This window comes from Haemaphysalis longicornis, unplaced genomic scaffold, assembly GCF_048455015.1.
Source record: "Haemaphysalis longicornis isolate Haplotype H1 unplaced genomic scaffold, Haemaphysalis longicornis Haplotype H1 scaffold_3, whole genome shotgun sequence".
NCBI classification, from domain to species: Eukaryota; Metazoa; Arthropoda; class Arachnida; order Ixodida; family Ixodidae; genus Haemaphysalis; species Haemaphysalis longicornis.
This window is the reverse complement of record NW_027526335.1, coordinates 229,038,585-229,065,543: the sequence shown is the minus strand read 5'-3', so window position 1 is coordinate 229,065,543 and position 26,959 is coordinate 229,038,585. Positions and strand designations below refer to the sequence as shown.

Here is a 26,959-nt window from a genome sequence, read left to right as displayed (position 1 = left end):
TCGTTGAGGCGTTCGTGCGAACCGTCATGGACAAACTGGTAATTGCAGGGATCCTCCCCTTGCAAGCCTGCTCCCTTGCTACACCTTCGTTAGCCGCAGTGCCCACTAAGGCCACCCATCATGACACAATAATGGCTTCAACTCCACTTGGACCCCGACGCACTTATTAGCACACTTAAACAACTCTATATTCCCCCTGTTCCCTACGTACCTGAGCAGCCTGAATACAATGGCCCAACCAATGACGAACTCGATGCCTCCATCACTTTCGAAGAAGTGAAAGCCGCGTTACTCACACTCCGTCGCCATACTGCAACGATACGCCTGGGCACCCTGCAGTCCCCCCCTTTCCCTATGCCAGCCCGCGGCACACCCCAAGGGGCTGTGCTATCACCTCTTCTTTTTAACATAGCTCTTATCCCCCTAGCTACAGCCCTCTACACTATCCCACACCACCGCAGCACTCTCTATGCAGACGACATAACTCTCTGGGTTCCTTCACGCAGCGACGCACACATCGAGGAAACCTTACAGACAGGTCTCAATACCACCCTGCAATGCATCCAACCCCTCACGCTCAACTGCTCCCCCACCAAGTCAGCCCTACTCGTCCTTCCACCACACAAAACTGCCCCCACACCTAAAATCTGCTTATTTGCACACGACACACCTATCCCCCAAACCACCCATCTCCGTATTCTAGGGCTGCACATCACCTCCACTCCCTCCCCTCACAAAGTACTCACTCACATAAAACAATACTTAGCCCAAACCTCTCACCTTATCCGCCGGGTGGCAAACCGCCAACACGGCATGGGCGAGTCCGACCGCATACGTCTCCTCCAAGGCTTTCTAATCAGCCGATTAACCTACCACCGTCCTTTCACCCCTCTCACACAAACCCAGCACGCACACCTCAACGGCCTTATACGCAAAGCCTACCGCCATGCGTTGCTTTTACCTCCTTATGCCTCTACTACGTGCCTTACAGCTATGGGACTCCACAACACCACACAGGAACTGATCGAAGCGCAGCGCTCCTCCCAAATCCTCTGTCTCTCCCGCTCCTCCACTGGACACCACATCCTAGCCTCCCTCAATATCAACCCAATTCAAACTCCCTCCCCCCCACTGCTTATACCCCCACACATACGACGCCTACTCCTCATCAAACCCCTTCCTCGCGACATGGACCCTCTCCACCATGCAGGCCGCCGCATGGCACGTGCCAAGCGCCACGCCATCTCCCACCCACCCTCCCCCACTACCATCTATGTGGACGCGGCTCAATACCCAAACAATCAGTCTTACGCAACTTCTATGCATGGTCCTCCCCACCCCACAGCCATGTCTGTCCTCACCCCCTGTCCTACGGTGGCAGAGGAAGTTGCCATTGCCCTCGCCATAGTTCAACAGCTCCAACCCACCACCATCCTCTCCGACTCCCAGCATGCCCTGTCCAACTAACATAAGGGACGTATCTCGTCACAAGCTCTCCGTATCATCCTCCGACACCCTCCCCAGGATACTGTGGCGCTACTGTGGACTCCGGCCCACACTGGCTTGGGAGGCAATGAGGCAGTACATTCACATGCTCGAGAACTCGTTACCCGGGCTCCTGCTTCTTTTGCTCCTAACCACAGCATCCCCATCCCCCTGTACACATACACCGACATTACACTACACCACAGACTGAACCGTCAAACCCTCCCACCCCCCCACAGCTCCCTATCACCAGAGGAGGCCCGCATGTGGCGCATCATCCACGCGCACGCGTTCCCTCACCGCAAGGTCCTACAGCACTCCCACCCCCACCTGTTTCCCTCACCACGCTGCCCGCACTGTGGTGCACTGGACACGCACTTTCATTCCCTCTGCCAGTGCCCCAAGAATCCCTACCCACACCTCCCCACCCCCCAGGCTTGGGAGCAGGCCATGCGGAGCTCCGAGGTTTCGGACCAGGTGCTCGTCACCTCCCGAGGCCTCCAGGTCGCTGCGGCCCTGTGGGCAGCCGCCACCGCCCCATAAGGGGGAGCTCTTTTAATAAATGTTATTTCTCGCTCTCTCTCAACTCCACGGGGTACCATCTGTCGACGACCGCGTTGCAGTGGAACTGGCGCTCTTTTAGGAAGAGGAAAGCGAATTTCATCGATAGATTTCAGTTAATTCAGGGAAGAAACACTCCAGCAATTATTGCACTTCAGGAGGTTAACTGACCAATCGTGAGGATCCCGTCATACGAAGGATATGCACCCCGTCACGATGCCACACAACCTGCCAAAGCGGCACTGTTCATCCGCTGGAGGTTTACGTACGTAGTCAACCGTGGTGCAACGCTTTCACCGAAGTAGCAGGGTGGCGAGTCGAAATATCGCCATACCAAACAATTTTGGTGTTTTCTGTGTATATAAGTCCAGAAGGTGCGCGTAAGAAATCGCAATGATCGAACATAGACCCCAGCATTTTCTAGCACTTCTAGAAGCTGTACCCGAAGGACGTTACAGTTATGTGCGCTGATTTTAACGCTCAGCATGTTGTTTGGGGTTATGAGAATACCACTGCCCGGGGCAAGCACATCATGGCAGATGCGACGGAATACTGCCTGACGTTGCTAAACGCACCACGGGCGTATACTGGATTAGGCGAAACACAAATCAAGCTGACACAACGCCAGATCTCTCGTGGGTGCCGCATCCGAAGCTGGCCCGGTGGAAAACCTACCAGGATACTTTAGGGAGTGACCACCTGCCCATTCTAATGCATCTCCACACTGGCGGACAACGCCCACATCCAACTAGCGCTAGGTCTTACGCGAAGACGACGTACATTACGCGCTGAGACAAGTATCGGTGCATTTTAATGGAAGAGCCACCAGCCGCCGGAATTCAAAATCTCACAGACCAGCTGTGCATGGCGAAAGAATAATCTACCAAGAAATTGCGCGTCCTCCAGATCACCCGGAGCCAAACAGACAGACACTTGATGACGCTGTGGAACCGCCGGTTGCGAATTTTCGGTGAATACAAAAGTCTGGTCGAGTGCCACATCTCAAGCGACGCCTTCTCGAGGTTCAGAAGAAAATCGAGAGTCACACTGTGGTCTCTCTACCTCACAATATGCATAACGCTAGCTTTGCACAAGGCAGGCATTCATGCACACTGCGAGGAACCACCGCGGGTTCGAGCTATTTGAGCACGCTCACGATACTGAAACGCCGTCGCGCCAACTTAACACCGCCTCTGTTGGGCAGGTGGAGAAAGGGGCGACAAAGGAATATGCCCAGGATACGGAGGGAAGACGTTTATTTTATACTAACATTCTAGCCACATATTTTACAGTCCCAATTACACAATTTACAGTACAGGTGCGTACTTCCCGTTAGGTGAACGGGCCGATGGGGCGCCACGCGCAAGTGCGCACGTTTCGTCGGCGCAAAGCCAGTGGGCTCTTCTGTCAGGGCAACTTCCGGGGTGCGCGCACGTTGTGTGCGCGCGCATCGCCGTGCTGGCCAGATCGGCTCGCAGCAGCGAGGGAGACGGGGCTCATTCGCTCACAGGCGCGTACTGCACGGCGTGATCGTCGAGTGGTAGGTACGGCCTTACTATATGCAAGCGTAGGGGCGACAGGAGCAGCCTTAGGCACGAGCCGCAGCCGGAAGGGCTGGTGGGCTTTCGCCGGCGCAACAGAGTTGCAGCCGGCTGGTAAAGAAAGCGTCACATACTTCGGCCAACGCCTTCGGCGTCCTGGAAGCGTCTCCCCGAACGGACCCCCGCGCAGGGCGCGCGTTCGCGTCCCGGCAAAAGTCGGGTTCGGGCATCGTTCAAACGGACCAATGAGGTGAGGTTAGCTCCGCTGCCAGGGCGGAGCGCCCGATGCGTCTCAGTGTTTTATCGCAGCAAGGGTCGCTGAAGCCTTTACCTCAGGCAGGAGTTTGAAAGGACTGCTCGGCTCTACACAGTGGCGCCGAGACGAGCCGGCATTTCGGGGAGAGAGGGGAAAAGCGCCACGCAAGGGCACAAACCTAGCGATCGCACAATGGCTCGGGCGCCAGGATCCCCACAACACTAACGCATCAGCCGCCGAGCATTGGGTGGATGTGTGCGCGACCGTAAATGGGCACACGCACACTTCGAAAGTCTGGGCTTTTCTCCGATCTCTTGTTGGACAGCGCAAAACGAACAAAAGTGCCGCACGGGTCGCACTTCACGGAGGTGTGAGCGTAAACGAGCTGACCGAAGAAGCTGCCGCCGCCTTTTTCCCTCAGACGTCTCACCCTTCTGCAACTACCTGCAATCGGGACGATACATATGCCGATGAGGAAGCTTACAACGTCCCCTTCTCATTGACAGAATTACACCATGCCCTCGAACAAGCGAACACTCGCAGCATGCCAGGGGCCGACAAAGCATCCGTTGCCCACCTGCGAAACCTGCTGGACAGCCACAAGCAAGGCCTTCTTGGTGAAGTAAACCCCATCTGGGACAGTGGCGATACCTAAGACCTGGAAGGTCTCAATCGTAAAACCCATCCCGAAGCTAGGCAAGCCGTCTCTTTCTCTGTCCAGCATTCGACCAATCTCCTTAACATCGTGCGTGTGCAAAATTATGGAGAGCATGGTAAACACATGATTAATCTGGTATCTGTAGGAGTGCCAGCTGTTCCCACCAAAGCAGTATGAATTTCGATCTGGACTGTCTCTCCAGACGTGCTCTTTGCCTTCGAGAAGACGTGCTTGACAAGTACTCTAACCAGCCTCCTGCCGTGGTCGGCGTTATCATCAGGAAGGCTTTCGATTCGGTTCCGCGTGACACCGCGCTGACCAAGATCCGAGAGCCCCGCAGACGCGGAACGCTTTAGAATTTCATCGGAGCCTTCTTGCAAGGCCGCACTTATCAGGTGCACATAGGCCAGGCGAGTAGTGCTATATATCACAACAACGTCGGAGTACCTCAAGACTCAGTTATTGCGCCGACCCTGTTCAACATTGCCATTCATGGCCTTCCGTGCAAGCTGGAAGCGGTAACTGGGCTTAAATACGCCATTTATGCCAACGATGTTACCGTGCGGACGAACCAAGGTTCCGTCGGTGCACGAGAGGCCACCCTCCAACAGGCTCATGACATCATACATCATCACATGTGCGATGTCGGCCTCACTATTGCACCAGATAGGACCGAATTTGTGGTCATTCACGGGGGCAGGCGTACAACGGTGAAACAGGCGGAGAACGAGGCATCCAGACTGCGCCTTGGAAACCAAGGGATTTCAAGGAAACCGTCGATCAGAATTCTGGGCATGCACCTGAACGAGAACTGTACAACCTCTACCTGGTTCCACAGGATATTAAAGACGTGCAAGCAAATTCTTCACGTTCTCAGACGTATTTCAAACCGTGCGAGAGGTGTCGAGGAAAGAGAGATGCGGGAGATTGTGCAAGCATTGCTAGTATCTCGTATTGTGTACGGACTTCCATACCACCCGGTCAATCGCACCCAGAAGCTTGCACTCGAAAGGCTGCTCAACAAAGCACGATGCATTGTCACGGGACTTCTCCGCTACACCCGCCTCGAAGCGCTGACGAGCTGCCGCCATCACAGCGGTTGAAGAGCCGCCCATGCGAAATGTCACGCCCGCTCCACACAGGCGGCATTTAGACACGAGTGCGTCATCTACGGACGTGGCCATGCCCACTACGGTAGACTCGCACATTGTGTACGCCACATTGTGTACGCCACATTGTGTACGCCTGTTTCGACCAAACTACTGGACTTCAAGGTTACCGTCACCACGTCGGTGTCACTCCGGCCCACAGCACAGAAGCTGAACTGCAAGCTATCTGCGACTATCTCGACGGAGCTCTCCAGGAAGAACTCACAAGCTCCCCTATACATCACCATCACGACTTGTCCGAGATTACAGACACGCACCGGCACACGCAAGAAGTCAGGCTTCGTTCGACAGAGGCTGGCCGTGACAGCTTCCGCCATCTGGGCTATAACACTAGTCGTCTACCGTTACACCCACGACACACACCTCCATGGGAGTGCATTACCTTTACAGATGGCAAGCCACTACCCGTCCACATGGGACCTCATCACGGCGGTTGAAGAGCTGCCCATGCGAAATGTCATGCCCGCTCTAAACAGGCGGCATTTAAACACGAGTGCGTCATCTACGGACGTGGCCATGCCCACTACGGTAGACTCGCACATTGTGTACACCACATTGTGTACGCCTGGTTCGACGAAACTACTGGACTTCAAGGTCACCGCCACCACGTCGGTGTCACTCCGGTCCACAGCACAGAAGCTGAACTGCAAGATATCTGTGACTATTTTGATGGAGCTCTCCAGGAAGAACTAACAAGCTCCCCTATACATCACCATGTGTAGACAGACTCACAGGCAGTGTATCGAGCCTGTGCCAATGTGCAGTTCCCCAGCGCCGTCACCGAAGTCATTCGCCGCAACGTTCTGAAACTCCGGGCATCGGGTAACGGCTTCACCTTTCACTGGGTTCCAGCACACTGCGGCATCCCTGGAAATGAGAAAGTGCACCGACTAGCACGCGCGCATTTACTCTCCGTGCTAGCTCGGAGCCCCTCCCCACTCATGGCTATGGCGTCCTTCCCCGTCCCTAGAAAAGAAGCCGATCGCACGGCTGAACGGCAACTTAGTCAAACGCACCGGACAGCGTACCTCCTAGCCATGGCCAACCCTCTCCAGATCCCTGCAGTGCCTTCCCGTGAGTTCTCACGGCGGGAAACTGTGATCATCCGACGGATTCAGAAGGAAACACTGCTCACACCGTTTTTGCGTCACCGTTTTCATCGCAGTGGGGCCGCTCCCAGTGTCCCGAGCACCTACAGCACTTGCTGTACCAGGGCAGACCTACAACATCTAGTGTGGGACTGCCCCCGCTACAGTATTCCTCGGTACCGTGCCCTCACCAACGTGCGACTTGGACCCTGGCCCACGCCTCTCCAGTCCTGGTCCTGTCCGCCACCAAAAGCTCCTGCTGGGTACGCTACTAGCTTGTGGCGCGCCTTCCTGCCGGTTCTGTTGGACTCCGCAGCACCAGTCGTTGGTGACCGGCTTTGCGACGACGCGCAGGGCTGTACGGTGGCTGTGATTCCAGGCGGCCACAGTGTTGCGTCCAGGATGCTGACGCAGTGAATGGCGGCACAATTTTCCTTCCCAAATTTCCCCTTCCCTACCAATCCCCTACCGACCCATCTATCCATAGCAGCGCCCAACCGCAAGAAAATGGAATAAACATGTCTTCAATCAATCAATCCACGAGCGAGTTCGCAGAACGTTCGCAGACTGACACTGACGCGCTAGCGAGTTCTCGTTGGCGTGCTGTTGCCGTACCTACTGCTTGCGGGCAGTGGGCACAGGCCAGAATCAGCAGACCCTTGTCCTGGTGCGAAGACGCTTTTTACGATACAGGCATGAGTGAGGCAAGCTCCAAATATGGGGGAAAAGCGCATGGCATTTGAGCGTCTGCGGTGACGCGGAGGGCGTTCATCTACTGCGTAGGCCTCGGCTCGTGTTTGCTACGATTCCAAGCCGCTCTGGGAGGCTTATCTTACGCATTTTACAGCCGACAACATGAAAGAAGCGCGGCGTGACGATTATTGAGATATCGAGAATGCCCATTCAACAATTACGTCGGATGTCAAGCATGTTGTTTTACAGAACCGAAACCGAAACTTGTTTGAATGCTAATCTTGGACATCGTCCAATCACGGTCACCTCCTCCCGACGTCACAGACGTTAGTTGGTGCCCATCTTGAAGGTGGAAGCGCTCACAAAACAGGGACGAAAGTAGAAAGAACATAGACGACACGGCGCTACTTTCTTGTTCTTTGTACTTTCGTCCCTGTTTTGTGAGCGCTTCCACCACCAAGATGAACAGCTACCAACTAGCCCAATTCTCCGTTCTACTGCAGTATCTTAGTTGTTGCGGCGGCCGCACACCGCGAATGGCAGTTTTTCTTCTTTCGGGCTTTATAAAATAACTACCGACTCATCAACCGGATAAACTATGAAAAGTGTGTTAATTTGAGCCCGTCTACGCAGTGCAAGCAAAAACGGGTGCTTCACAAATTCACTTCAGTGTCCCTTTACCTGCTGGGTGTTCACCGCAATCTTGGTGAATCTCTCCAAGTGGGTATGCTTGGCTTGACACACGTGTGCCGAGACACTGGGCGGTTGCCGTGAGGCACGCTTGTCGTGCGCTTGCCACTTTCTTGGTACAATAAACTGCGGACACGAAACTCTACCGGTTTGCTAAAGAGATTTGCTGGTATACGGATGGTATGGAGTTGTTCTGCGCGCTGGCATATACATATGTGCCACTTCTGCGTCACTCACTAAGTGGACCAAAATCTGCCTTCCTGGTAGTAACAAATACATTCGCACATAGATGCTGTCCTCTTCGCGAAGTGCGAAAGCTAGCGCAACGACTCCTCAACTGAACCGTAAACTATGTATTTTTCCAATCCCGAAATAAGGTATTTATATTTGAATAGAGTTAGATTTGATTCTCTTGGAAGTAAAATGTTATCAACTGCACATGGCTCTGCTTACAGTCGAAAACAAACGTAGGTAGGTAACTATTTTCGTGTTTTAGTGCACCATCCAGCCGTGAAAGCAGAGATCGGTTTCAGACCAATTTTATAACTCGATCCTCGATGTCCAGCGAGGTAAAAATTACTTCTACGTAATTTGTTTGTACGTAATGACATAGTAAAAATAACTTTGATTTACCTCCGCCGTTTACGGTTTGTTCTCTTTAAAAAGAGCGATATGATAGCCGAGGCACTGGCTAAACAAATTTGCTCCTCTATATCGTACGAGCAATTAGCTTTGTAAATCTGGACCCGCTTTTCTACTCGCAATGCCAAGGGTTGCTACTCCGGCCGTTATGCTTCTTCTTGATCCTTCTTTGATAGGAATCGGCAAAACACGATAGTGAAATGTGCCTTCACAGGAGTATTTGAAGTTTTTTGTGCAGCGATATGAACTTGCACATCACTATTCATATTTCCTCGATATGGCACCGTTAGACGTATAGCAAAATAGACACTGGATTACACGTGCCGGAGCATTGCGTCGTAAATCCGAATGAAACCCCAGGCGCTTGCAAACCACGCGAAGGAAACCGGACGAGTTGTTAGCGAAGGGTTTAGTGAAGCCACGGTCCGGTGCAGCGAAAGGAGCATGATTTGTGGGTCGGCAGCAGTCTTGTGGGTGTGCTTGGCGAGTGACGTCCTGGTGGCCAGCGACATTCTGCTGGCGGGTCACTTCGGCAAAGGTGCGAACACATTGGCCCTGCTCCGTGGCCTGTACACCAGACGCTTGCGTTTCGACGAGCTCAGCTTGCGGAACGCGGCGACGCCGTTCCACAAGCTGAGTGGCGTTCCACATAGGCGGCGGGCCGATAAACACACCAGGGGCGGTAATATCGAGTTTTGTCCCTTTTGCGTCCCTTTCAAAAGTGTCCCTTTTGGCGAGCCCTGATTGGCTAAATGCAAACAACCGGAAGTGACGTCACGCAAGCGCAACAAACCTACTGCCAACGCTTACTGCTTAACCGGAAGTACGTCACGATGAAAGGGACTCAAAAGAAGGGACGTTTTCAAAAGGGACAGTTGCGAGAATACCGCCCCAGATTACGCTCCTATACGCTGCCCTATCCAGGCGCCAACTATGGGCGCTCATTCGCGTCATGACGCAATAGTTCGCTTTACCTCGTTTCGACGGCAGCACCATCTGAATGGAGAAGCTAGAGGGAAGGCCGCAAGGCGCGTGCACGGTGTAAGAATATTATTGTTACACCGTGGGAGCGTGTAAGCCTTGTAGGCGCTCTCGTACTTTCACGTACTATCTCTGTCAGCTGTACTCATATTTATCTCCGTAAATAAAGTTATTGTTAGAAAAAAAGAAAAGACTTCGTGGCTCAATTGGTAGAGCGTTCCGCACCTCCCGTTGCGGCCAGACTGATCGTGGACTCGAATCCTGGCGCCGCCACGCCAATGAAACTGTTTCCGGTAATATCACTTCCGTGACGGATTGACGTCGGTGAGGTTTGTGTGCCCCGGCATAAAGCACTCTCCTTTTAAAATAACTGTCGTAATGGTCTACTTTATCTCCATTGAGAGCAACGCGATAGAGGTATTGCGCCTAACTGTATAATCCAAGGTAAACGTTCGTGGAAGTTTTGCTGGGGAAATAACAATGAGGAAGGTGACGCTGCCCCGCGCATTTGGAGGCTGCTGGGAGCGGCGCGCGGTACTTGCGCGACCGCCTCCCTTTCTTCACCTAGGTCACGTTCGGCCACCATAACAGCCTCCTTTTTTGCACTTTCAGTTCCGAAAACGCCAGTCTTCACGAGCCATTTGCGCTCACGTATTCTTGTTTATTAAACACACTTCTTTGCATTTTGCGCTGTTGATATTTACTATTAGATTACGTCATTTTTAATTTGTGCGAAACTTGAGTGCAATTAGCATTTAATAAAAACTTACTCCGCCCCTTGCTGCAAGGAGGGTTTTCTTCTAAAAAACGTGATCATGATGAGGTTGCCCAGGTGCGGCTACGTTGGCCTCTGTGAGCTCGGCTTTTAGTAGTATATTTTGGGCTAGAACCTGGCCCAGTGTAGCCCTAATGCTCTGCAACTCTTCGTGTGTGTTATCTTGTTTCGCATACATTCATGTATCTTGTGCTCTAGCCGCCTGGGAGTTCTTCGACGCCCAGCTGACCCGTGCGGTGCCTTTTGGTGTCTGGGGGCTGCTGAGCTCTTGGAGATGGGCCGTCTGCGCCAGACCCGGGCCGTTTCTCGAAGTTAGAGCGAGACTGTCGTTCCGACTTGCTGGGTTGCTCGATGTGTTTCTTCTTCTGGGAGGGTGGCGGACCCCACCGAGCTAGCCTGGGGAAAGACAGGGAGCGGTGCCTCCGCTGTTTGAAATAGTGCAGTTTCTGGCTGCGGGAGCGTTCTCGGCGTCACTGTAACAGTTGAGCACGAAGGGGGTGCGATTGTGTTTTTAAAGATGACAGTCATTCTTGGGCTACCTTAACCCCAAGAATTTTGATCTGTATCTCAGTCAGTGTTATTTTACAGAAACGTTTATTTGACAATACACAAAAAAACCTTACACTACAAACACAATTGACACACAACATTCATACACAGTGCTTACAGGCGTATAGGGACAGTGACAATGGCAAGCACACTCACGTTAACCCCGTAAAATTGGCAGAATGCTATTGTACAACTATACAAGTACATATATATCTGTGTCTGTCCCTTGATTCGCGCACCCGGCCAAAACCTGACACAATTAACGAGGAGCTCATATAAGCCAGGCCGTTCCAAACCACTAAATCTGGAAACACGCTTCATGGTTGTGCAGCAAAAAGAAACCATTAGGCAAATTTGAGGCGAAACATCAGCACATATGTAGTACTTGACTTGCAACGTTTATTTACTTATAAATACATGACTGCTTGATATTTGAGATAGCAAAACAAAGTTCGGCCACCTTCACAATTTAGATGTTAAGACTAAGAGAACCGCGGCGCTGGTGGTCTTCACTATAGCTTTAACTTGCATTTCTTAGGTCCGCGGATCTTATCGCTACATCGGACAACGATGCCGCGAATGGACACCGTCCATCTCAACTATACTAGCGAACAAGTTAAGAACGGCAATAGCTCATGTACGGTATTCCTCCGCCTAAGCGACGGACCCGGGTGTCAACGGGCGCGCGCGTTTTGATGAACGCGTGATATCGTCTGCCTTTTCTCAGGTACTTTGCTTGTCGTCGCTACAGTCACTTATAAGCATACTCAGTAAAAAAAAATCCCGGAAACGACTCGTGCCATGTTCAAAACCTTCCCAGCAACGCACTACCTGCGCCCCGCGGTACTCCGCGGGGCGCAGTACCGCGGCTGCGGTGATTGAGCGCAGCGGCAACTTCCGTTGCCGTTCTTAAGCTGTTCCTGGGTATAAGAGAACTCCTGTACGTCAGAGATTGCGTCATCACTAGGCGCATCCCATCCTCGACGCGTGCTTCACAACCAGAACATGTGCACCGCGACACCCACTCCTGAGACGTGCTCGTCGGCTCCTTGCCTCCTCGCCACTTCCCTTTTCTTTCTTAAGAGAAAAATGGTTGAAAAGAGAAGCTTCATGCAAACTGAGTCAAATGAAAGTATACAACCAACTTTCCTAAATTCGGAAATTTGAACTGCCGAAGTCCGAAGCCAACAAGTTGGACTCAGCCAAAGTCCACAGCCAACACCCGCGGTACGAACCCAAAGGATATGCTGCGCGCCCCGAATGTGATGATAGTGCAATATAATAAAAAAACGATGATAAGGAAATCGGGTAGACCCCGGTTTAATAACGCGAGGGACGCCGGTGCGATTCCAGCCAAGGGAAGCGTTTTTCTATCTTGAGGAGCCCCCTCCCCACACCTGCTAGCCGGCTCCTCGCCTCCTCGCCACTTCACCTCACACTTGTTGGCCTCGCATTTTACACCTCTCCACTTTGCTGCGCCGATATTTGAGTGACGCCAGGCACGGATGGAACTCAAGCTGAAACAGCTTCGCTTTTAACAGTGCGCGTAAAAACAATGTTTTGACCCAGAAATACATAAAGCGCTTGCGCCTGAGCCTAGACCTCATGGCGGCCTTCCAGAAAACACAACCGTAACAAACGGTTCCAGCATGTGGTGGGCGAGCATTCAGAAGTGGGGAATTTGGAATTCCACGTTTCTCGCGGGAGAAGCTTACGGCAGGGGAAGAGCATGAGAAGCGGGCGGCAAAGGGAAGGGAGGCAGCAACGCGGTGGGGGCGGCGGAAGGCTGTCTTTCGACGACATTTGCAGTGCACTGAGCAGTTACGCGGCCATTTTTTGTTCTGCTATGCGCAGAGGGCGCATTTTTGCGACTCAGCAGTGCTCTTTCATGGCGTTGGAAGAGCACCGGTGGGGTTGCCACACACCATGGAAAAGGGACTGCTTGGCTAATGGCCGACTTCTTTCCGAACTAACTTACCGCAGGCAGAGCACACTTCATGCGGTTTCGTATGGATGTAGCAGCGGGGCTCCGCTCCGCCGTAATATACGAAGTAGGGCGTCTGCTGCTAGAAAAGTTATGAAGGCCGAGTTTCTCTCATCCTTCTGGACTCTTAGCCAAAAAGGAATAACGGTGCCTCGGTGTTAGTCCTTTTGGGGGCTAAATGCATTGCCACTTGAATTCGTCCTTTTTGGGACTAACGGCAAGGGTACCAACTGTTAGCTCCTCTACAGTTAGTCCCTTGTGACCCGCCGCGGTGGCTCAGTGGCTAAGGCGTTCTGCTGCTGAGCACGAGGTCGCGGGTTCGATTCCCGGCCGCGGCGGCCGCTTTTCTGATGGAGGCGAAAAGCAAAAACGCCCGTGTGTTCGAGATTTCGGCGCACGTTAAAGATCCCCAGGTGGTCAAAATTAATCCGGAGCCCTCCACTACGGCGCGCCTCATCGCCTGCGTTGCGTTGGCGCGTTAAACCCCACAATCAATCAATGAATCAGTCCCTTGTGGTTCAACTGTTGGTCCGCCATAAAGACTAACTATTGGTCTACCCTGTTAGTCCACTGGAGACCACCCGTTGGTCTTCTCAATCAATCGTTAATCTTTCCCATTACTCCCCCTAGACTAATTGATGCTTTCAAGACTAAATATGCATCCCTGCAAATGCTCCATTCTGGATTAACCGTGCATAATAAAAGACGTAGTGCTGGCTCGTGCAAATACTCCATGAGTGACTGTCGTTCCATTATATCGGCAATTCAGAAGGCACGAGTAAGCACAAGAGACCAGAAGCAGTATTTCTTGGCCACTTGAAATATTCACGTCAAAGAAAATGTCACTTTCAAGCTTTTATTGCAACACTGTGTAAGCAACATACACAAAACTAGTAAACCGTACTCTACTCTTATTGTTGGAGTCTCTATTTCGAAGGCCTGTTTGGCTCACCTTGTCAAGGCGATGCGCCCAGTATTGGGCTAATCCGGGTGTTCATGGCTGCTGTCCTTGACGCAAGCGCGCTCCACTTGCACGAGGTACTTGTCCGTTGAGAGGAGACAACCATCGTCCTTGCCACTGTCGGCAATGGGTGAATGTCGTCACGCTCCTGCAGGAAAGAAATAGGGCAACAAAACAAGTGTTATTCGTGGTAGGATAACATTAGTGGTAGGACGCAAAACGGAGAAAAACAGTTTCCAGCAGCCCTAACAAGCATCCATAAAAAATACCCCAAAAAGCAAAACGACAGAAGCTAAATCAACGTTTTATGTAGTGCAGCCAATCGTGGCCTGTGAAGTGCACTTAGTAGAAGACTACAGATTAATTAAGACCATGACCACGGCCGTTAACATGCGAAACTCAGACAGGGTTGTTTTTCCGACTCACGCAGAAAAGACGCCGCTCAAACAAGCAATACAACCTGGGGAATCATGCTCCCTAACTCAACGCGTTGAACCACTGAATCAGGGCAACAGAAAAAATAAAGATTGCTCATTATTCGCATGCAGGTTCCCTATCATGCTCAGAGGCTTACGTAGCACGAAACAAGGGCCTCTTTCCTCTCTTTCACGAGGCATCTAAGGAAAGAGACACTTCTTGTCAGCACCAGATCTAAATCAAAATGGTTTGACTGCAATAAATAATAAAAAAACAAGAAGAAATATTCAATTATAGGAAGAAAACCTGCTTCCTGCGCTTATGGTGCGGGTTTGTAGAACAAGGACATTATTGATTTCTGGCTGTGGTGTCGAACCACGGGTTTTTATTTCAAAAATGTAATAAGACCCAAATTTTCTTAATGTTTAACAAATTTAACAATGTTTAACTCAGGCGAAATAAACAAAAGGGCGTCCCCTCAGCTTGCTGCATGGGGAGTGGCTATGGCTGCACGTTTTTATTTCCTGACTACGGCAGTTCACTGTGAGTTCGGATGTGCACACAAAAAAGGCTTTCAACGGAAATGGGCAAAAATGTTTGAGGCTGACCACGCTGCGAGCGCTTGGCTGCCAGTGAGGGAGCAACGAAAATGAGAAAAAAAGTGAAGGAAGCTTTCGGCCACTGTAGATTAGTCACGCGAGCGTGCGCCTGCTGCTGTGACATTCATGTGAAAGGTGCGGGTGAGTGGTGGTGCGGGAAGGACTGCAGGACGAGAATGTTTCGTGCACGAGTTCCCCTAAAGGCCAACAATTTTTTTTTGGTGGGAAGGGGGGAGGGGCGCCTTACTGCAAGTTTAGGTTCGCCGTGGCGGCCACTTGGAGGGCCGGTACTGGAAAAGGGGCCATCAGAAAACACTATTCTAAAACAACTCGCCGTGAGGTACGGAAAGATACTATGGTTCTGTTAGAGGGCTTTTATTACGCGGTCAGACCGCGCCTTCGAAGAAAACTTAATGTTGACGTTCTGCTGTGGTCCGGCGGATTATAAGTTTCGGTTTCACAAGATATGGAGAAAAATGCCGTATTCAGCCAATTTACTTCAGATTGTAACCGTTATTGTATAGTGTGAGCATAGGGACGTTATTGCCGGACATTATGCCAAAACGGAGCATAACCATCATCGCTTGCATTGGGGACACTAAGGGGTGTGTTTCCCGCTTCCCATCGCCATCGCCATTATCATCTGCAAATGATCATCATCATCCCCTCGCTTCGACTGCGGACGAACGTCTGGGCTCGGCGACCGAATAAAGGACTTCTTGCGAAACGCCGTCTCTCAAGTGGTGGAGGGTGCATTCGATCCTGCCGTCTACCTCTCCCGGTGAGACCACCGGAGCTTCGATCAGGTCGGAGCTTACTGCTCCCAACGAACCCCATAAAGCGAGAGCAGCCATTCGGGCAGCAACGCTGCGGTTCCGGTCCAGCCAACCATTATGATCACCAGCCGCCAACGCGAGCCTCCCTTTTTCGCTGGCCTCCGGGGCGAAGACGCGAAGGAATGGCTCGACCAGTGCGAGCGAGTGAGCGCGTTCAACGGATGGGACGACGCGTTCAAACTGCGGAACGTTTCCTTCTCCCCGAAACAAGTTGCGGAAACGTGGTTCTTCAACCAAGGAGGTTCAATCGATGATTGGGCGAGCTTCAAGGAAGACTTCCGCAAGATCTTCGGGACGTCCTCTGCTAGCTCGGCTGCAGCCAAAAAGAAACTGGATGCCCGAGTGCAACTCCCAGAGGAGACCTACGCATCATATATTGAAGATGTCATGGCGCTCTGCCGCCGGGCCGACAAGGATATGCCTGAAACGGAGAAGGTGCGGCACATCATAAAGGGAAGTGCTTTCTTTGCCTTTAATGCAACGGCTATACGCAATCCCAATAGCATTGCTGATGTGCGAACGATATGTCAGCGGCTCGACCATCTGCAGTCTATCCGCATTCAACAGGACACCTTCCCTACCTGCCCTTCTGGCTATGCCGAACTCCGTGTGTTGATTCGTGACATCATTCGTGAAGAGCTGCAACAGCGCGACATGCACTACCTTCAGAGCAACTACGGCCGCGCACCTGGGCTCTGTGACATGGTCAGAGAGGAGCTTGTTTCTATGACATCCCTTCCCCAGCCATGTCATTCCGCCCCTCTTCACGCACCGTCTTACTCCGAGGCCGCATCACGCTTACCTGTGCCCGTGGAGCCGATTGCTTCACCGCCACCGCATGGCCACTTGACCGCTCTTTCGACACCCTCGGCCGCACCACCGCCTTTCCGACATGGCGAGCACCGCGCCCTACTAGCGACCGGCCCGTATGCTACTACTGTGGCATTCGAGGGCATATTTCCCGCTTTTGCCGACGACGCCAACTGGACGAGCGACGCGGCTACGCTCCCTACGAACGGGATAACCGCTTCATCTACCCCATTCGTCAGCGTATGCCGTCCCCCCCCTCCGGGCCGCTCATCGTCCCCTCCTGACGCCCCGGACCTTCCCCGCGGTACCTGTCTCGCCCGACGTCGCTCTCCCTCGCCCTACCGTCGCTCTCTGTCACCACTACGGCCTGTCGTGCATGCTCCCACCCAGCAATCAGAACACTAGACACTGCAGTTTTTTGGAGGGAAAAATGCATTGTTTGTATCGACCACAATTCCTCCTGAATCTCCGTCTAACATGTTGTCTGTTTCTGTCGAAGGGGTTCAAGTGGAAGCGCTCGTAGATACTGGAGCAAGTATTTCTGTCATTCATGCTGACCTGTGTTCGCGTGTGGGGAAAGTCAAGACTCCGTATGTTGGTGCTTGTTTACGTGGCGCCAATGAGCACGACATCAAACCAGCTGCCTATTACACTGTGCGTGTTTTGATTGGAGGAATCCGGCATCATATTCAGTGTGCAGTGCTTTCGCCGTGTGCTCATGAACTAATCCTAGGATGGGACTTCCTATCCTCTGCTTCAGCCGTTATTTCCTGCCGTCACCCGGCCATCATAATTGCCGACACGGAACATTTAAGTTGTCAGGACTCACCACAGCCCTTCCTCAAGTTGAATGCTGACTTTGTCTTGGCATCTAGTAGCGAAGAAATTCTCTCCGTCGTTTCATAAGAAATTACAGAAGGCGATGTGGTTGCCGTCCCGGCTGCTCGATTTCTTCCGCATGGGATTGCCATTTCAACTTGTCTAATCCGATTGGCAAATGGATCAGCAGCACTCGCCGCAGTCAATACTACTAATGAGCCCATTCTACTGCACCGAGGAACCACTATTGCTTCAGTAGTCGACAGTAACCCTGATTCTGTCGTTTCTGTGGCACCCAGGCCTCAAAAGAGTCTGTTTCCTTCGCCTCCCGATCTGTCAGCTCTTGCTACCACCGTCAGTTCCGAGGTTATGCCTCATCAAACGAAGCTATTACTCGACGTTCTCGCAAAGCACTACACCTCGTTTGACGTGCATGCGCCCGGCCTCACACAGACCACAGCGGCAGAGCATAGAATCGAAACGGAAGCGCCCACCGTTATTCGCAGCCGACCGTACCGTGTCTCCTCGTCCGAGCGGAAAGTAATAGTGCAAAATGTGGCTAATATGCTCAAGAAAAAAGTTATTCGACCGTCGACGAGTTCGTGGTCTTCGCCCATTGTTCTGGTTCGGAAAAAGGATGGTTCCGTGAGGTTCTGTGTTGATTGCAGGGCTCTAAATAGGATGACTCGTAAAGATGTATATCCTATGCCACGAATAGACGATGCTTTGGATTGCTTGCACGGCGCAGAATACTTCTCTAGCCTGGACCTTCTTTCCGGGTATTGGAAAATCCCGATGGCCGAAGCGGACAACGAGAAAACGGCATTTACCACTCCAGATGGCCTTTATCAATTCAATGTAATGCCCTTCGGTCTTTGCAACGTGTCAGCTACGTTTGAACGCATGATGGACACTGTGCTCCGCGGCTTCAAATGGAAAACGTGTTTGTGTTATTTAGACGATGTTGTGATTTTTTAGTCCACGTTTTCCCAACATCTGGAGCGCCTAGATCAAGTATTGACCTGCCTTTCTGATGCAGGACTTCAATTAAATACCAAGAAATGTCGTTTCGCCAGTAAAAGTATCAAAGTGCTGGGACACGTAGTTGCCAAAGATGGGATTCGTCCGGACCCCGACAAAACAGCCGCTCTTGTCAACTTTCCTCGGCCACTCGCTCAAAAAGATCTGAGAAGCTTCCTTGGCCTGGCATCCTATTTCCGCCGTTTTATCCGCAACTTTGCCGCCATAGCTTCTCCTCTGCACCAGCTTTTACGGGCTAACGTCCATTTCAACTGGACGGATGAGTGCCAACAAGCTTTTCAAGCCCTCAAAAACGCTCTTACATCTGAACCTGCCCTGCTTCACTTCGACGAAACGGCACCTATCATACTGCATACCGATGCAAGCGGGTGCGGCATTGGTTCGGTTCTTCTGCGATCTGATGCTCAGCTTTGTGAAAAAGTAATCGCGTATGCTAGTCGTTCGCTGACACCCGCTGAGCAAAAGTAAACGATCACAGAACAGGAACGTCTGGCTGTTGTCTGGTCTATTCAGAAGTTCCGCCCATACCTGTACGACCGACATTTCACCATTGTCACCGATTATCACGCCCTCTGTTGGCTATCAACGCTAAACATTTGTCTGGGCGCCTAGGACCGTGGGTCTTGCGTTTGCAGCAGTACGATTTTACGATTACGTACAGGTCCGGCAGAAAGCATTTGGATGCTGATGCCCTTTCGCGTTGTCCCTTATCCTCGTCAACGCCCCCTGCCACCTTGGAATCCCGGCACACAAGCTTGCCATTAGCCCCTCTCAGCTATGTTTCAATGCTCCAATCCTCGGAACTGCCAACGTTGCAGCGGGAAGATACCTACTGCCGGACTTTGATTTACCGACTCAATGGATCTGCTGAGCCGCCCAACAGCCGGTTGCGACGCCCACTTCGCCGCTTTAAACTTACTGACGGCGTGCTATACCGTGCAAATCATCACCCTGCCGGTTATAACTTGGTGCCTGTCGTTCCTCGTCGACTCCGTCTTCCCATACTCCAAGCACTTCATGATGACGCCACCGCTGGTCATCTTGGCTTTGAAAAAACTTGCGATCGTGTCCGCAGTCGCTTTTTCTGGCCAGGTCTGTCCTCTAGCGTCACCAAGTATGTGGCCTCCTGCCCTTCTTGTCAGCACAGAAAACGATCTACGTCACCCCCGGCCGGTATGCTTCAACCACCTCCGTGCCCTTCTGCTCCATTTGAAGCAGTCGGGATTGATTTGTACGGGCCTTTACCGTCAGCACCAGATGGCTGCCGTTGGATTATAACCGCCGTAGATCATTTGACTAGATATGCGGAGACCGCTGCGCTCCGATCTGGTTGTGCCTAAGAAGTTGCTGACTTCGTGTTGCGCAATATCATCCTGCGGCATGGAGCGCCTCGCGTTCTGTTGAGCGACCGTGGCAGAACATTTCTTTCGCACATACTAGCTGAAGTTCTTCGAGCCGCCAATACTGTGCACAAAACCTGTTCCAGCTACCATCCACAAACAAATGGCATCACCGAACGTTTCCATCGCACTCTGTCCGATATGATCTCCATGTACATCAACCACAACCACAGGAATTGGAACGTAATTCTACCATTCGTCACTTTCGCATATAACGCCGCAGTCCAGCGCACCACCGGCTACTCGCCCTTCTTTCTGGTTTTTGGCCGTCAGCCCTCTTTTGCCATTGACACATTTTTTTTTTCTCTGCTCCTGTTCCTCAGGGGGGAGGGGCGCCTTACTGCAAGTTTAGGTTCGCCGTGGCGGCCACTTGGAGGGACGGTACTGGAAAAGGGACCATCAGAAAACACTATTCTAAAAAAACTCGCCGTGAGGTACGGAAAGATACTATGGTTCTGTTAGAAGGCTTTTATTACGGCGGTCAGACCGCGCCTTCGAAGAAAACTTAATGTTGACGTTCTGCTGTGGTCCGGCGGATTACAAGTTTCGGTTCCACAAGATATGGAGAAAAATGCCGTATTCAGCCAATTTACTTCAGATTTTAACCGTTATTGTATAGTTTTATTCTGGACGTAGTTGCGGTTACGAGGGTGCAACTATTTCTTCCCTACTCAGCCTGAGAGTGTATCGCGTCCCTTGCAGATTCGGCGTTTTGCCAGACGTCTTGTAAATTTTCTGCGTAAAATATCACGTTTCCATTAAAAACTTAATATTCCTGCGAGTAATTCTTGTATCCTAACAGCACCATATTGTTATTTTATTGTTCGTATCTTCATCTAAAATGTTAGAGCCCTTCTAGAGTCCCGACCACGTGTTAACCAAACTTTGACATTTCTGGCTACAAATTTATTAAAACTACGATTTGAAAAGAAAGAAAAGTTAGCGGTTAGGTTCGTTTTTGTACGCTGCTTCGGCTGGGGCGGTTATTCATGCGGTTGGGCCGCTCATTTGAAAAAAAATTGCGTTTTTACTATTTTAGGGTTACGTAAAAAGGTAGGTAAATATTGACCGAAACAAATAAAAATTAGGTCGTTGTCGGCAGTAACGCTAAGCGAATGGACTAGCTTTGGTTAAAAAAAAAAAAAAACTGGCACTCTTACGCTAACGTGCAAGCTCACGAACTTCAAAAAAAAAAAAAGGGCGAATGGGGAAAAGCCGCCGCCGCCGCAGCTCACCTTTCGCACGTCCGTCCCGACTCCCCGCTGGCCGCCGAACAAGTAGAAACAAGTCGGAGGGCCCCCGCCAGCGGGAGCAACAGCAACGTTACGGGAGCAAAGGGCGCTGTTAGTCTTTCCGTTGGTCCCATTCGCGTCGGGGGTCCAGCGTTTGGTCCCTTCATTTTGCACACGGCCCTACTCTTGGCGCGTTTGGTTTTTAGGGGACTAAATGTCCTTTGCGAGGCGTAAATGCTGCAGTTCGTCTCATTTTCTCCTATTTTCGTTAAGAATGTGGAGTGCGGGGCTGCGCTGTTTCGGGCATACACAACACAGAAAAAACATGGGGCTGCTCAGTGCCTTCAGTATTGCGGGTTAATTGGAGACTTTTCAGTGGCCTTCTGCGGTACTCCCTCTCACCCGTGAATGGTTAGTTCAAGACGAATTTCATAGTGCTAGAGAGTGCACAAGCTCAAATTCTACCATCTGCCTGGGCGTTCCAATGTGCACATTTAGGAATCTAACTGTTTGCGGAGCCAGGAGCCTGTCAGCCCAGACAATACGAGCTCAAGAGTGCCTCCGCCCCAATCTCCGTCACGTACATCCATCGTAAGTAGCGCTTGAAACGGGACACAGAAGAGAAGTCCCGTTTCAAGCTCTACTTACGATGAATCAAAACCAACTAGCCCAGCTGTCAATTTTACTGAACTCCGTCACGTAACCCGCTGTTCCGGCCATCTTCTAGGCCCACGTGTCCGCCTCTCGTGTGCGGAACCTTTCGCCTGCCAACTTTGAATGCCCAAACAAGCCTGCCTCTCCGCCATGAAAGTTCGCACCGTGGGATATATGCGTCACCATACCAGGAATGGGCAAAACATCATTTATGCCTGGTCCAGCCTTGCCATACTTCATGCTGGAGCACATAAGCTCTGTTTATCTAGGCCACGTTCAGGTGTACAAAGGCGGTTCCGTGAAGTCTGATTCGTCAGCTATTGGAGTGTGGATTTAGCCGGTGGAACTAACTGCAAAAGGGAAACTCAACCACAAAACGTCGTCCACCATCACTGACTTAACTGCTATTGTGGCGGCACACCTTTATATACCAAATACGTCCCCTGGCCTGTGGGTAATCTTTTTCGACTGTACGCTTGCCTTGCAAGCACTGATGAACTGACCAAACGCCGGAGTAAACTAGTGTGTCAGTTAAACGCATTGCATACACTTGGACTATGTATACGAGGCGGGCACCGAATATCTCTTCAGTTGTTTCCAGGTTATTCCGGCATCCATGGGGAGCGTCGTCTCTGAAGCAGCAATGAAAGAGGCGCAGAATCTGCTCATATCTGTTGGAATCCTGTATTCCAGAAAATAAGGAAATCCGGCCCTTTCTGCACTGGAAGAGTTGCGGTGTGGAGGACCTGCAGCTGTCAGCGCGGCAGGGCCCTGGTCGCTCTACACAAGATTGACCCCAAGGGGAATTTCCAGCTTCCACAAGGCTCACCAAAACAAACCGAGGGTGTCCTCCCCCGACTGTGCCTAAGGCCGGGCTCAGACTGCTGCCGCAACAGTCGTAACAACTTTAAAGAACGGCGTCATTTCATGTGTCAGCCAACGAACTGCGTGACATGCCGTTTTATTACGTCCATAGATCACGATATGGCTTTTGCGTTGGTAGTCTGAACAGGGCGTAAACGTTGCCGTAAGTCGCTGTTTTCTGTTTAGGACTGGCTGCGCGGGGTCGCCATTGTGCTGTATAAAAGAGCACATGTATACGGAACCTCTTTTGCTGCTCTCCCAGCGTGCAACCCCACGTGAAACAGCGAAAAGAACTCTTCTGCGAGTGGTACGAGTAAACTGTTTAGGACTCTTTAGGAAACGCAGCGGTGGCGACAAGAAGTCTTTTGACTTTATCTTACCAGGGATTGGTCGACTTTCCATAACGTTGAGGTCGTCAGATTCTCTCTCCTTATGCTGTGAATATCTTCTACGTTCCCCATTGATTTCATTTTCTTCTCCTTCTTATTCATTGTTACGTACTTTTCTCCCTTTGTTGTCTTTTTTCGCCTCACCATGTTCACCCCCATCTGAAGTAGCAAACCGCCCCCGTCTGTGGGGCTTGCTACTTCATTAAATTTCTCTCTCTCTCTCTCTCTCTCTCTTTCTCTCTCTCTCTCTCTCTCTCTCTCTCTCTCTCTCTCTCTCTTGCGATGTCTTCTAGTTAGTCGTAAAGGGGACAGCTATGAATTTTTGCGGAATCTTCCGGAGGTATCACGTGGGCTCAGGTTGCGTACGTTGCTTCGTAGATTTTCAGTTCGTGGATGCCTGCGTATCTTACTGCTCCTTCGAGATGCACTCTACAGATGGCTAGAATGCCATGATTATGGTTTGCTCGGAAAACTTCCGTTGCGGCCAGTATTCCTTCTAGGCCAGCAGCCTGCAGAATACTGTCTCCTAAAGTGGTTTCATTTATGCGTGACATATTTATTTATTTGTTAATTTAAATTTATTTCTACTGTCAAGGTGGAGAGGCATTTCAGAGGGCCGTGGGTTACTAACTAGCAAGCAAGCTAGCAAGCAAAACTAGCAAGCAGCAACAACAGTAGGAGGCAAATAAGTACAAACTTAGATGGGCCGTAATCATACAATGTGAGCCAGTGCTCCTCGAAATTGATGGTTGTCTTCGATTGCGGCGGCGATTCCGGGAAGGCAGTTCCAATCTTGTGACGTCCGTGGAATAACGGACTTAAAGAAAGCGTCAGTGGTACACGATATTGCTACTGCTTTGTGTCGGTTGTCATACGAGAAGACATATAGGAAGGAGGAGTAATTAAGTCATTGCACAGCTGAGAATTATGGCAGTAAATTGCGTGAAAGAGATGGAGGCGGAAGTGTTTGCGGTGCGAAGTTACAGAGGGTAATTGAAGCAAGTTTTTCATAGACGTGACACTTGCCACACGGGTGAAATTGTCGAATAATGAAGCGCGCTGCGTTCTTCTGCAGTACAGCGGTCGAATTACAACTTTGATGTTCTTTGGTCGATGTTGGCATCGCGGGTATTGAAAGAGGCGCTTCTGCGCTCTGCATGGTCACCTCGAAATTTGACTGCGTAGCAAAGTGCGAGCTTCCTTGATGGGTGGAGGGCGTATCCTATGCACTCGTGGTGTGACCTGAGGGGAGGGGGATGGTTGCGGCCATGCTTGCGCCCGTGATATTGGAACCCGCCCAAGGTATTTTCATAATCTGCGCCGATTACGTGCTGCGATGTGGAAGGCTCGCCCGTCACGCTGTCATTATCTCCTGCAGCTGATGGTGCACGTTTTGCTCCGGCATACCAAAGCCCGGCTTCGGCCTCACCTCGCTTAGACTCAGCGAAGCGCTGGATTGGACCTCACTTTTCTGCGGCGGATGAAAAAAGGTTGATGCTGTACCGACTCTTGTGAGTGGTATCCCCTCGTTGAAAGACAGAAATGTCAACTTGAAAAAGTGCACTTGCAACCTCTCCCGCGCTGGGAGGGGAAGAGGGAAACGGAAAGTTGACCGATGTGGGATCAGTATAGCGGAGAACGTGTGAATGTAGAAAGTTTACGTGCGTCCAGTCCACTCCTTGTTAGGAACGCGCCACAGGGGTTCGATAATTTACATGTCGATGCCGAAACTCCGATTACAGTTTATACAGTAAGGTTTTTTCATTGTCGCAGGGAACCGTACGGACTGGCGCTCTTGGTATGCTATGGTGGTACGTGTACTGAAACTCACCGGCGGCAACACGTGCTGAACGCCAGTGAAGTCGATGTTACAGCGTTGCAGCGCACTGTTCTTGGGCTGGCTGCGGTATAGTGCTCCTGTCCTTTCTGGAGCGTGCCGGACAACTACAGAGGAACCCCGTTCATAGGTTTTTCACCGGACCGGTAAAACAAAACGTAACAACCAGGAAAACGCAGCAGTGATCAAACCTTCCAAAATGAAAGAAAACAGTGTAGCTTTGACTTGGAACCATGTATTTCTGCAACTTTGGCTTTCGAACCTTACGAAACTCGAGAATGTACGATTGCCGCTTTTTGCAATCGCTAGAAAACTCCACGCGTGGCATTGCAAGGTCCCCAACGATGTCGACTCTCTTTCGCGCTGGCTGCTTGTCTACTATGTTTAGTACATCAAGCTTTTCTTGAAGGGAAAGCGCCTCCCGTTTTCGCGACGCCATCAAGGCACGACAAAGTTTGCGGTTGAAAGTTCAATGTTGTTCTCAAGCTTTAGGCGTGCGATGACGACGAGAGCGCGTGCTATTCTTGCGGTGGTATTTTTATGGCGAACGCGCCCTTCCGGCATTCCGACGTGCTGCTACATGCAGTCAGTTTCGTAGGAAATGTTGAGCAAGGCTCGTCAAACATAAAAATGGAGGTTTGCGCATGTTTTCGCATTGGCGTCGCAGTGCCAGATTGCGACGAATGCTCCGGGAACGTACTGTGAGCCACGACGCAACAATGATGATTTTAATAAATGGGACTCTATTTCAGCTGCCCCGGGACTAGACAAAACAGCTGGGAAAACGCAGCACTGAGGAACGTAAGAGCGGGCCTCTACTTTACTCGGTCACTTCAGGGTATACAAGCTCGGGCCCTGCGAACCTGTCATGGCCTATCACGGTGCATGTCCACAGCAACAACTATTGCCTTGGCTCGGAATCCCTCTTCGGCAACCTTCGTAGCAGTTGAAATACTCAAGAAGTGCAGCTGGCTGGACAGCTTAAACGTTGGATTATTGGAGCATCGCAACAAGCTTAAAAAAGATGATTACGCACGCCTGGCCGAACATTGCCGCACGTGTAAGCACCATTGCTATCCGCTTTTCCGCGAGACAGATATCCTGTTTAAGCATGAAGACAGGCGTACTAGAGAGTTGGTGGAATCATACTACATCAGAAAGTGGAGGAGTGGTTGTATCAGTGAAATATCAGTTGTCCTGCACGAAAAAGAATTCGGTTATTTGGAGCGTTCGTCGCGATAAGGTGTACCAGTGTTAAGAAAGGTGCATTGTCAACAGTGGAGTGTTTTGGTCATGATAGTATGTCATTGGCTGGTGTGGGCACGTGGCGTGGTGGAGGAGGAGGAGGATTCGGTGTATGTATAAGTAGTTCGCCTTTTCCAATAAATCGAGTTCAAAGTCAGCGCTAGTCCTGTCCACTTCTTTCTTAATGTGTCCCTGTTAGTTCGCGCTGTTCCCCAAGATGCAGCTTTGTGGGCTAGTTGGTACATATTCATGGATGGGAAACGAGCGAAAAAGGACGCAACACAAGGAGAGACGAGACAACACAACGCTGGACTAGCAACTGAAATTCATATGAAGAAACCGATACACCCTGTGAACAACAAAGTCAACGCATACGCTAACAAGAAATCGGGTTCTTACAAAATTTAGCGGTGATTTTACGGAAGCACAAGAAGATCAGTGAAACTAGAATTTTTAATGGATTCAGGCGTGCGTGTTGGCGAATGCGTTGACTTTGTTGTTCACAGGCGGTATCGGCCTTTCTTTCTTTTAAATTTGAGTTGCTAGTCCAGTGTTATGTTGTCCCATCTCTCCTTTTGTCGCGTCCTTTTTTCGCTGGTTTCCCATGCATGAATTACTCAGGACGCATATCAGGCACCTGACCCGCCTGTCTGCTCATCACCAGCGCCCCTTCTTCGGGCGTCGTTCGCAAAGGTAGTAGCTGCCCACAACACCAGCTTGCCATCGAACTTGCCACCAGTTTGCCATCGAGCTTGCCAGCGATGCGACCCCTCCTTCCGCTGT

At 51.1% G+C, this 26,959-nt stretch overlaps 1 long non-coding RNA gene across 3 annotated transcripts in view; it reads left to right on the top strand.

Annotated features, from left to right (window-relative positions):
• LOC144173738 (uncharacterized) overlaps positions 1–26,959 on the top strand; it is a 171,648-nt gene that overhangs the window by 38,321 nt on the left and 106,368 nt on the right. Inside the window, exon 4 of one of the 3 annotated variants that reach the window (XR_013323376.1) lies at positions 24,868–26,301. The exons of the other annotated variants lie outside the window; for them this stretch is intronic. This is a non-coding gene — a long non-coding RNA (uncharacterized LOC144173738). Of the gene's footprint in view, positions 1–24,867; positions 26,302–26,959 lie in introns of those variants that run through there. 3 annotated transcript variants of the gene reach the window in all.